The sequence below is a fragment of the Paroedura picta genome, chromosome 13, assembly GCF_049243985.1.
Source record: "Paroedura picta isolate Pp20150507F chromosome 13, Ppicta_v3.0, whole genome shotgun sequence".
NCBI lineage: Eukaryota > Metazoa > Chordata > Lepidosauria > Squamata > Gekkonidae > Paroedura > Paroedura picta.
The window spans coordinates 3148630-3161394 of record NC_135381.1 but is presented as its reverse complement, the minus strand read 5'-3'; the positions used below and the strand labels follow the sequence as shown (position 1 = coordinate 3161394).

Genomic DNA, 12765 nt, shown 5'->3' with positions numbered 1-12765 from the left:
GGGAAAACACCGAAAAGGTCCTCGGATGATGACCTCAGTGCCAGGAAATGCCTATATGGGAGACAGGGCTTATGAAGGTAGCCTGCATCCTGTCTGTTTAGGACAGGGGTAGTCAAACTGCGGCCCTTCAGATGTCCATGGACTACAATTCCCATGAGCCCCTGCCAGCATGGGAATTGTAGTCCATGGATATCTGGAGGGCCGCAGTTTGACTACCCCTGGTTTAGGACTTCAGGGTCAATACCAGTGCTTGAGATGGATTCAGGAGGGTCTCTGTGTCGGTCTGAAGCGCTAGTGAATCTTGTGGCACCCTTAAAACCAAAAAACGAAAACTTGAGAGCCATCGTGGTTGTAGCTGTTAATGTCTGGTGGACTCTAAAATGGAGAACCGGGTTTGATTCTGCACTCTTCCACAGTCACCCGCAGTTCTCTTAGAGCTGTTCTGGCAGAGCAGTTCTCTTAGAGCTCTGTCAGCCCCACCTACCTCGCAGGGTGACTGTTGTGGTGAGAGGAAGGGAAAAGGTGCTTTGGAACTCCTTCAGGCAGTCCACAGTGAGGTATATAAAACCAGTTGTTCTTATATTCAACTTTGTTGGTCTTAAAGATGCCACTGGGCTCAAACTTTTAGCTCTGGTGTTTGAGATGGACCCGGAAAATGTTACCAACGGGCAGCTTTCTCTCTACTAATAATCTGACGACTGCATTCGGAAGCGTTTGTGGGATTTCAGGTGAAGGTTTGTGAAGCGATTCCAGATCTAGAGACGATATCGCTCAGCTTCTTTGTGGGTGTCTGGGAAACAGCATGAAAAGGACGGATCGATTGTCGGCTGGGGAAACCTAATTACAGCTTCTGTTCAGGGTCAAAGGTGAGATTTCTCACTGTCACTTTATGCAGTTTGTTTCCTCCAAAGAATCCTGAACTGCGATTCCTAGAATCCTCTGAGCAGATGAGGATGTAAATCAGGGGTAGTCAAACTGTGGCCCTCCAGATGTCCATGGACCACAATTCCCAAGAGCCCCCTGCCAGCGAATGCTGGCAGGGGGCTCATGGGAATTGCAGTCCATGGACATCTGGAGGGCCGCAGTTTGACTAACCCTCATGTAAATGATATATTTTTGTACCTCCGCAGAAACCGTGGGAGGGCCTGGTCTGAGAGGATAATTACAGGCGGTCTATCACAAGGCAGAGGGGAACATTTACGCTGCCACAGCCTAAGTAGCACCTCGGATGCGATTTTCATCAGTCTAACTTAAATAGCTTAAATATTATACAAGCTTTTGATTAAAGTAGGACAGGCAGTGCAATTCCGTGCAGAGCGACTCCGGTCTAAACTCATCAATGATTTCAGTAGGTTTACTACTTGTATTTCTTTTGGTTTTCCGAGCTATGTAGCCATGGTCTGGCAGTCCCTGACGTTTCACCTTCACAAGGAGGATGTGGCAAGATGGGAATCACTGCATGGCAAAATGTCTGAACAGTGCTGGGTCTTCTGTTTCGCTCTCGAGATGTGTGTGTATGTGTATGTGCGTGTGTGTATCACACTCCTGGCTTGTCTGGGAGTCTTCCATGGGATGGACTGGAAATAAGAGCTTTTCCTGTGTCTGGGTGGAGTTCATTAGAAAGTCCATCAGGAAGTGTTTTCCTGTGCCTGGTTGGAGTTCATTGGCAAGTCCGTTGGTCGAGGTATTTATTATTTAATATTTAATTTCTTCATCAGAACATTTATATCCCACCTTTACTCGGGCTCCTTAGCAGCTACCGTTGAGTTCTGTTCTACTGGGGAGCCGTCGGCCCCAGTGAAAAGATACGTCTTCGCCACTTCTGCATCTTTGTTCTTGCAAAGGGCAGGGTTTACGCAAGGAACAGCATGACCATATTAATGGGCATTTAATGGTGTTTGTATTGCCGGAGTCTGGCATATAAGTTTTATAACAGCTGCACTGCTGTGATCGTAAGTATCTGGTAGGGGCTTCGCCCTAGAAGGGGAGGTAAAAATATCTCTTGGTGCTCGAAGCGTATCTCTTGCTGATGACACATGCTGGTTATTTTCGGCTCAGTGGGGCTATTTTTATTCCTGATGCTTCTCCGTTTTTAGTTACTATGGAAACAATGCAGTGGGGATGGATGGAGAACGGTGACCCTGGTAGATGTTGAATAAACTTGCAGCACCCTCCCTTCCTTATTCCTACCCCCGTGGCATCCTCTCTGGCTTGTAAGACGCCCGCAAATGAGCATCATCTTGGATGGCTGCTGGGGGGGGGGGGGAGGAATGAGAGCGTAGGTCTGAGTCATACTTGCATGCGTGGAGATGTTAATTTAATTTTTTTATAGCCCCCGTCGCCATAGCAACAAGGTGCTTTCAATTATCAGAATTAAAACCATGTAAGCTACCTGGGCCTCCGTCAGGCTGCTTGTTTCTCATATTAATTATTTGAGGGGCGATAACAGTCGTGAGAGATAATATTATTGCGGCCCCCCCTGTAGCCGAAGAATTGGGGAGAACGAAGCCTCTTAGAAGCCGTTCTCGCCTCCTTTCTCTAAAGCCACTTGCCGAACGCTTATCTGTTTCATTAATTGATTTTTACACTTCGACCCTTTCTCGTAGGATTACAACGTTTTAAAAGCGTATAAATTGGAAAGTTGTTTCCCAGCGCCGTCCTGAACAGAGGAAGGGGAGCAGCGGCCAGGAAAACAGCCCCCCCCCCGGGGTAAGGGGGGGAGAGGCAAGGGGCCAGTAGGGTTGACCCGGGGTCTGTTGTTCAATGGGTCACTTTGGCTTTGGGGAAACTGTGTGGTCATTGCTGCCACTGACATCATCCAGTTGTCGGCCGCGCCTTCTCCTTGGAGGGGGGGGACCCTCCTTGGCGTCAGCCTCTGGTTACCTATATCCACCTCTTCTCTTGACTTCCGCTTCTCTACCTTTTCGGAAAGGTCCCATCCAATCAGCCGCTGTGACGCTTGGTCAAGCCTTGTTCTGGCTGGCTCTGGACTCCAGGCTTTAGGATCCCCCCTTGGAGGAATTCCTCCCAATTGGAAAACTTATTCTGAATTTGGAAGCTCTTCTCTAGTGACCTTTTGGCTCCTCCCCTTGGCCACCATCTCTTGCTTTGCCGTGGAACAACTTCAGACCCCCCCCCCCCCACCATCTCCTTAGGGAACCTCTAGATATAAAGAAAACAGTAAGAGCGATAACCTGCATATATAATGCATAGGATTGCAAACCTCCTGGTCTCCTGGAATTACAGCTGCTCTGTGGACTAAAGAGGCCAATTTCCCTTGGAGGAAATGGCTGCTTTGGAGGGTGGATTTTGTAGCATTTCAGCACGCCGAGATGCTGGCGGTTAAGACCAGCGGCCTCCACTCTGGAGAATTGGGTTCGTTCGTTCGTTCGTTCGTTCGTTCGTTCGTTCGTTCGTTCGTTCGTTCGTTCGTTCGTTCGTTCGTTCGTTCGTTCATTCATTCATTCATTCATTCTTGCTTGGGTTTATTACCCACCACTATTGCATGTTAAAAACCCCCAATATATATGAGACCCAAAACCAGCTCCAGGGGTAGTCAAACTGCGGTCCTCCAGATGTCCATGGACTACAATTCCCATGAGCCCCTGCCAGCATTCGCTGGCAGGGGCTCATGGGAATTGTAGTCCATGGACATCTGGAGGGCCGCAGTTTGACTAACCCTGAACAAGACATTCAATTCAAAGAAGTCCAACCTCACCCACCTCCCTCCTTCCCCCCGGTGACTGGGGGGCCCGAAACATTCAGAGGTGCCAGCGATCCTAATATCGGTGGATGTTCAGTGTGGAGGGGCCCCCGGGTCTTCCGTGCCCTGGCCTTGACCAAAGACCTGGCGGAAGAGCTCCGTCTCACAGGCCCTGCGGATCTGCACATGCTCCTGTTTGATTCCCCACTCCTCCTCCACATGCAGCCGGCTCAGGCCAGTCACAGTTCTCTCACAGCTCTCTCAGCCTCACCTACCGCACAGGGGTTATGGGGAGAGGAAGGGTTGGCGATGGTAAACCGCTTGGAGACTCCTCCGGGTCGTAAGAAGCAAGGTTCAAGCCCCCCAGCTCCTCTCTTTCTTGTCCCCAGCTTGATTTACCTTGCAGCCTTTTCCGTTTCAGTTCCGGGGGTCGGAACATCTTCCCGAAGTCTGATTGATTTGCAAAAAGTCAAGGGGCCGTCACGGGCACTGCCTGCTGCGGCTGAAAGCGGGGCAGGGCTTGTTTTAGATCGTGGGCATATTATGCACACAATTAGATGGGTGTGCCCGCCTAAGTGTTTTTCCATGTTCCGAGCAGCAGATGTGTTCATTCACCGTGCCAGGTCCCTGTTGGCCTGGAACTGAGGGCTGGAACAGATGAATGGAAGCCCCATGTGGGAAGAGTCATACCATTTCAAAGAGAGAGAATTGAGGGGTTTTTTTTGTATGTTCCCTATCCAGCCTGTGCCCCTTTCTGTTGCAAAATCTATTCTTCTCAGGGGGAAAAAAGAGCCCAGCTTAGAATGCTTTCCCTGTACATTTTGCTGGTATGCACAAAGGATATTTTTTGCAAATGGGAGTTTGCAAATGATCAGATATTTGTCAGGCGGCCTGGAGTGGTACCTCTCAGGTCCCTCACTTCTTTGCCTCTCTTCTCCCCACCCCACACATCTAGCTTATGTTGGATAGCACATGAGTTACCGCTGGACCCCTCTGCCCTTACAGCAGGGGTAGTCAAACTGCGGCCCTCCAGATGTCCATGGACTACAATTTCCATGAGCCCCTGCCAGCATTCGCTGGCAGGGGCTCATGGGAAGTGTAGTCCATGGACATCTGGAGGGGCGCAGTTTGACTACCCCTGCCTTACAGCATCAGAGTTTGGAAGCCAAGAGAGCTGCCCCTTCCCCTGGTCTTTTCATTCCAGCTGTTCTTCTGGGAAAGGGGTCTGTAGTGTAGTCACGGCCATTACGTAGTCTTTTTTGTTTTACACTCCCCCGCAAGCAGCTTCGCGCAGCCAAGACGTTTAAACGATTCCAAAAACCCTCCCGAATCCAGTTGAAATGCAGGCCTTGTGCCTCCCGGTTCCCCGAGGCACTTTTGAAAATCTCAGCTTTTAATTGATAGTCAAAAGTGGGTCAGCTTTTGTCCCGGAAAAGTGAGGCCTAAAATAGGGCTTGGCCTTTTTTCCCCTTCTCCCCTTGAAGGTAACTTAAGGACCACACTGCCTCCCTTGTAATTGTGTGTGTGTGTGTGTGTGTGTGTGTGTCTTAGGAGTGCCAATTTCAAGGTGGGGCCTGGAGTTCTGGAATTACAGACTATCCGCAAAGCTGGCCAAACTGTGGTTCTCCAGATGTCCATGGTCTACGGCTCCCATGAGCTTTGCTGGCAGGGGCTCATGGGAATTGTAGTCCATAGACATCTGAAAAGCCACTGTTTGGCCACCCCTGGACTACAGAGATCGATATCCTTAGAGGAAAGAGCAGCTTTGGAAAGTGAACCCTATTATTATTATTATTATTATTATTATTATTATTATTATTATTATTATTATTTTGTTGTTGTTGTTGTTGTTGTTGTTGTTGTTGTTGTATTTATACCCCGCCTCCCCCCGAGCGCTCGCATTCCCTATCACATTCCCACTGAATTCCCTTCTCAGTCCCCCCTTCGAGATCTCTGGAATTTCTGAAACTGGAGTTGGCACTCCTCATGTGTGTGCATGCATATGCACGATCTCACTGCTCAATCATAGCACAGCCATACCTGCTTGCTGGCTTACCTTCCTTCCCATCCCCCCCCCCCCTTTGCCTGGACTTGTGCTCATCAAGAGCAGATTTTCACTTGGTGGGGAAAGCTTTGCTGCTGGATTGCCCTTTGTCATGCACAGAGGCCATCCCTGAACAAAACAGCCAACATAAATAGCTGATGTCTCTCTCCTGTAAGGTAGGGGAAGCTCAAGCATCCGTCAACATGCTTACCACGAATGGGAATGGGTCTGTCACGGCATGTTGACAGTCAGCACAGCTGCTCTGAGAGAAGAGAAAGGTCAGGAGAGTGGAGAGAGGGAGACGGGAAAAGGAATCACGTGCACCCTCCCTCAGAGGCAGCAAATTTTGTGGGTGGAAAGGAGCATTGGGTGCTGTGGGCCAGGAGCATGAGTGAAAACACCACTGCCCTGGAGACCAAAGGGGATGTGGGAGAACTGAGGTTGGCAGAATTCCTCCCATGCCATCGCAAAGAGCCACATGGTCTTTGGCTGCAGGTTCCCAGTAAATCTGACATTCTGGGAATGTTGGCCCGCGCTTAGCATCCTTATGCATGCCGGGCAAGGCCGATTAGCCTGTCCCTTGCTTCTTCCGTTACCGCCTCTCACGCTGGCGGAGAGCAGTGCCCCATGGTTGCCACCGTGGCCCATCCTGTCCATCGAACTTCTAAACATTTTGCACGGATGTAATTAGGCCTGAGTAGTTGGAATAGCCAGCTTGGAAGCAAAGTAGAGTCGGCCATGTTAAAATTGCCGTAAGGCTTTTTCTCATGGGCAGGGGAGGGGGGTCATTTGGAAGGTTTCCGTAGCGGTTGCAGCCTGGTGGACGGAGAGGCCGGTGATTCTGGGTCTTTCTGTTTCCCCGCTGCCTTCCCCTTTTCCTCGCATCATCGTCTTTCCCAGTGACTTTTGTCTTCCCATCACAAGACCCCAAGGGCAACACCCTCCGCTTAATCTCTTTCGCTTCTAGGGAGAGTTCAGGCAAGATTCGACCAAGAACCAAGATTTGTCTATTTAGGCAGTTCACAGAACTCTCTTCCAACACCACATTTCACGCAAATGCTATTAATCCAAAGGGACGGAGGGATCTCATCATCAGCCAGCTGCTGGAAACAAAGCAACTGTATTTGGTAGTAGCACCCTTTTTAATGTGCAAAATTGCAAAATATACTGCTAAGATTTTTTTTTTTAAATGCTCGTTGGGCTGTCGCTCCTTTTGAATTTCATGCTGTACAATTAAAGTTGCAAAGTGAATCAAACGAACGCCAGATTAATGACTTCCTGCTTCACGTTTATCCACCTCTGGCCTCTTAAAACGCGCGCGCATGTGAGGCCATGCTTCTCACACGCAGCTTATGACAGCTCTGAATTCGGGAACTCAACCACTTGCAGCCCCGGATACTTTGGAGAGACAAATCCTGTCATGCTGTAGATGGGAGCCAAGGGCAGGGAGCCAGTTTGGCAACTAATGTGAGCTGCTGGAAGGCGATTGAGCAGGGAACAGAGGCGCTGCTCTCCTGGATGCAGCTTGGAGGCCCATCTAGCTTGATCTGAACATCTGAAATCAGTAGGTTTAACAGATGGGCCCTAGACCTGTCCAATGTTGAACTTTTGCCCCATGATTCTAAATTGGCCGGCATTGCCCTGTCCTAATTAAAAACAGAAGAACCACCTTGCAGGATCTGATGGGATCCGTATAGTCAGTAGGAGCCTGAGGGGACCTTTGGAATTCTGATAGAGGGTGTTAGGTGCAGCCACAAAATGGCTGCCACAAGAGGCAGACCCATTCACAAAATGGCTGCCACAGGAGGCAGAGCCAGCCACAACATGGCTGCCGCAGGAGGCAGAGCCACCAACAAAATGGCCGCCACAAGAGGCAGAGCCAGCCACAAAATGGCCGCCGCAGCTTCCCTTCAGTCACACAGCCAGTCCAGTGACCGACACAAAGCCCTGCTAGACTAAAGCCCCACCTGATCCCACCCACTTTCTAAAAACACTTGGCAGCCACCTCGTGGGGTTTGCCTGGTATAGTCCATCCCTGTTTGCTCAGGGACACTCAAGAGGGAGGGAGATATGATTCATCCCTCTACTACAGGACATTCTCAACATGCGGTAGGGCGGTATATTGCCTCTGAACATGGAGGTTCCTTTTAGCTGCCACAGATGTGAGGTGGCTGGAGAAGGGGCACAGCTCGTTGACAGAGGATATGCTTTCCATGCGAGGACTGGCGTCCAGTCTTTGGCATCTGCCATTAAAAGATTCCTGCCAGAGGTCTTGGAGAATCCCCACCGACCCAGGAAGTAATTCCTGCTCTGTATACAGACGCTCCCAGGTTCCATCCCTGCTGTCTCTCATTAAAGAACTGCAGGATACAGGTGTTTGGAAAGACTTGTGTCTGGCAGAGACCATGGAGAGCAGCTATCAATCAAGACTGAACTACATGGGCCACGGTCTGACTTGGCACACAGCAGTTTCTTCCTTGCGTTCTACCTTCATGGACCAGACGTTATTTCCTTTGCTCCAGCGATGCACGGTAGACTTTCACACAAACAGGCAGGAAGAAAACCCACCGGGTAGAAAGCAAGCATCCTCTGGTCCAGCAGCTGAGAGAGCTGGTTGCATCTAGGTTTTGGCTGGCAGCAGTGATATTCCACATGTTCTGACTCTCCATCTGGAAACATCTGCAGAGATTTCCTCGGACTTCAGCAAACAAACGAAAAACCGCACGCCTTCCCTGGCGAAATCGGAAACCGAATCACGCCAGTCCTCAAAACGTGTCCAGATTTTTATGTTATCTGAACATGCCTCTCCCGGGAGCATGCATGCGCTTAGGGCGGTGAATTTGTGGGAAAGAGAGAGGAGCAAATCCCATAATTTAACAAACCTACGTGTTCCTTTGCCTGACTGCCTCTTCGCCTTCCTGCCCCTTTCTGCTCCCTCCAGCGGTGCCCCAGTTGTATTTCCCTTGGCTCGGCCTGCAGCGGTTTCGGTGTCGTGTCCTGGTGGCAGATGGAAGCGGTGCCCAGGGTGACAACCGCCGTGCAGTAAACGTTTTACGGAGCTGGTACAGAATGCTCCCTGTTCTCTTGGAAGCACTTTGGCTGCCAAGTCCTGCAGGAGAGAAAGAGGCCAAGAGAGAAGCAATGGTGCCCAGGAATGGCTAAAGAGATGGGTGAACTCCCTCCCTCCCTCCTCTGCATCCCTCTTCCGTCAGAGCAGCTATGATGCCCGGAGGGGACAGCAGAGTGGGAATAGAGTGACGGGAGGGTGGGGGAGAATCTGGGCAGAGTCCTCCGTGAGCAGTTTACCCCGGGAGCCTGTCTTCTGATGTTTTTGCAATGTCTCTGGAAATGCTGACTAGCTGCTGCGTCTCTCTCTGGGGGTTTCTCTTTGCCTCTGCCTCCGTTTTCTCTTACCGTCCTCGCCGCCCGTACCGCAAAGCTGCCGGAGCTAGACAGCTGTGCCTCCCAGACGTCAGGCCACGGGAGGTGAATATGCAGACAGTTTGCGGCTCGCAAATTACAGGAGCCCTTGCCGATTTCCTCCCCTTTTTAAGCTGCTGGAATAATGTTTGGCAGGGGGAATGTCACCCACTCCCCACAGTTTTCTTCCCCCTGGGTTCCTAGTGTGTCTTGGAACAGTGTGTGTGAGGGTAGAATAAAGTTCGAGTCCAGGATAATGCACTTTCAATGTGCTTTGGCAGCTGGATTTTCCTGTGCGGAACAGAGAAAATAGGTTGCGTCTGTGGTGTGTTGCCCAGCCCAAAATATCACAGGCATATGCAGAAACGCATACCCACAGAGCCGAGTTTATTCCTTTGAGAAGGAGCTTGAGGATTTGACACCTTAAGGATCCACACTGAGGTCCCTAATGCTGAGCCACTAGCCTGGATTTCAACTTAATCATGTCTGATATTGTGCTACGAGTTTATGCTTTTCTGTGCGCAAAGCTCTTCTCCTAGGGACCTTGCTTCCTCTCGGCAAGCTGAAGAGCCCGAAGAATGAAAAGCAGTACTCCACGAAGGTCCCTTCCCTCCCCACCTTTTAACAGCGGCCCTGTTAACAGCGGCCCAGTCTCAAGGCCCTGGCCCAAATGGAACCACAGGCTTCTCTTCTGGCCTCCATGTTTGGCTCTAGTCTTCGTTGGCTGGTGAAGCGGTTCTGAACGGAATCGCCTTGGCTGTGCAGAAATGCCCCGGGGGTTATGAGAGCCCCTTGACATAATTCTTCTGAACAGCTGCCACTGTGGCTGGGGGAGCCTACCCCGCACTGCAGGCTGGAATCGTCTTCCTCGCTTTCCCCCTGGGGGTCTTGTGGCTGCGAAAGAAATGCCGTCTTTGCCTCGGCGTCATGCTGGGTCCTCTGAATCCCTCACCATCACCAATCCTGTTCTCCTTTGACTCGCTCCTTCGACAGAACCTGCCTTCGGTCCCTGCAGAGACCAGGGTTCTACTCAGCCATCCCCTGGGTCCCCCCTGGGGGGAGTTAGAATTGCCTTCCTGGCAAGCAGGCCATAAAGCTTTGCAGAAAGGAAGGGTCTCTCCCCCCCCACCCACACACACCTTCAAAGCACATGCCTCCACAGACCCCACCCTTCTCCCTAGGCTCCCCCTCCCCCAATCTCCAGGAATTTCCTAAACCAAAGTTGGCAACTGTAGTTCATACATGGGAGCCACTTCCCATTGTGGGTGGGTTGACTGACTGACGGATTGATTGATTGATTGATTGATTGATTGATTGATTGATTGATTGATTGATTGATTGATTGATTGATTGATTGATTGATTGATTGATTGATTGATTGATGGGGCAGTGTACCCAGGAGATCCGAGGATTGTCCGGGAGCCAGGCAATTGACGCTTGGAAGCAGTTTGCCATTGCCTGCCTCTGCGTCATGACCCCCCCCCAGTGTTCCTTGGAGAAATGCCATCCAAATCCTTGGAGGTCTCCCCTCCAAATACTAGGCAGGGATGTTCAGAGGTGGTTGGGCATTGCATTTGCCATGACCCATCGTGTGCCTTGGAGCAACTACCACCCAAATCCTTGGAGGTCTCCCATCTGAATACTGGCCGGGGTCAGCCCTGCTTAGCTTCCGAGATCTGACAAGATCAGGTTACCCTGGGGTATCCAGGTCAGGGTTCCCCGTGGTGTGTCGTCCCTCCATGCAGCATGTGGACAAGCAGTAGAGCCACACGTGCAAAAGCGTGGCCTTTCCCACTGGTTGGCTGCCCTGCCTCGTTCTGTATTTGCCGCGGAAGCGGGTTTGCCATCCTCAGATCACCTCGGCTGCCCGTGGATCCCCAGTCTGGCTTTAAGATTTGCATTGCTCAGGGTGCCGTAATTTGCATCTCCACTTTCTATATTTGGATCTTCTCTCCCTCCGGAGATCTCAAAATATTCACGGCGCTTTCTTCCCTTTTGCATTTTTCCGGCTTGTTTGTTTATGCTTTTTTTAAAACCCCCACCGTATAATGGAATATGCACGTCCGGTTCTGCACCGGCGATCCTGCATAGCTCTGCCTCTGTTCGTCATCATGCCAAATGGAACATTTTCCAATGAGGGTGGGGGGAGAGGAAAGACAAGCCGTATTTTGTCGTATTTGCAATTACTTTTCCGAGGGAGGGGGCCTCTGGGATGCACGCACACACGCCCAGCATGTTAAAGATGGCGAAAATTGGTGAGGAATTTCAAGACGTGAGACCTGCATTAACCTGTTGGGGCGGCCGGCATGATCTGCCGTTCTGCCTTTGCTCGGTTAGGCATCTGCCTATCCTGCTGGCGCCAAGAATTTTTCAAAGGGGGAAGAGGCCTGACTTGTGCTCTCTTAGCCCAGGAGGGAGGGGATGTACAAACCTGGGAATGTTCTCCTGCTGCCTTTCATCTTGGTTGGATGCTCCAGATCAGGGGTAGTCAAACTGCGGCCCTCCAGATGTCCATGGACTACAATTCCCAGAAGCCCCTGCCAGCATTCGCTGGCAGGGGCTTCTGGGAATTGTAGTCTATGGACATCTGGAGGGCCGCAGTTTGACTACCCCTGCTCCAGATTCATGGAGCTGTCCGAACCCTACACTGCTTTCATGCATCTGGATGTTCTTCGTGCAGACAGTATTCAGTTTTGATGCAGTTTAGCTTTAGAGCAGGGTTGGCCAAACTGTGGCTCTCCAGATGCCCTGGACTATAATTCCCATGAGCCTCTTCTAGGGCTGTTGGGGGGGCTCATGGGAATTGTAGTCCAGAGACATCTGGAAAGCCAGAGTTTGGTCACTCTTGCATGAGAGCTTGGGTTGTTTTTATCACTTAAAACAAATACAAAACAAATATGTTATCTCCTCCCATCCCTTCCTGGATCCCTTTGGAGGAGAAAAGCTGCATAGAAATGCCCTAAGTAATCACATATACATACTGGGCATGTGCACACACACCAAAATTGTACTGTTTCATCCAGGTGGGCTCGGAGGCCGAAGGAGAGCAGGTAGGGCAAGGCCAGGTGCAAGGGAGCTGATTACTGGTGTGGCAAGATACGAACCAGCCTCTTCCCAGTCCACCGACTGGCTCTTCTGGAATGACTGCTTAATATTCCCTTTTCTGTTTTGCAAAAGGGTAGGCGGCAACATTGACGCTTGGAAGGACAGGTAGGAATTGTGATATCCGTGGATTAAGGCAGGGGTAGTCAACCTGTGGTCCTCCAGATGTTCATGGACTACAATTCCCATGACTACAATTCCCAATTCCCAGCGAATGCTGGCAGGGGCTCATGGGAATTGTGGTCCATGAACATCTGGAGGACCACAGGTTGACTACCCCTGGATTAGGGGACACGGAGGCACTGGAATCTTTCAGCTCTTTATCAGTGATCAGCTCATGGCACAAAACTCCAGAAAAACCTCAGAACAACCCCCTACTCCGCAATATACACACGGCAGAAAAAGGATCTCCTCACAGTTACAGGATAGCTTCAACTGATCGGATCCCTAGTGGATCCTGCTGTGAGGAATCCCATCAGGCTGCAGCAAACACCTG

The 12765-nt window shown here is 50.7% G+C and overlaps 1 protein-coding gene across 13 annotated transcripts in view; it reads left to right on the top strand.

Moving 5' to 3' along the window:
- Window positions 1-12765, top strand: part of PITPNM2 (phosphatidylinositol transfer protein membrane associated 2) — a 135427-nt gene that overhangs the window by 46716 nt on the left and 75946 nt on the right. The window lies entirely within an intron of this gene.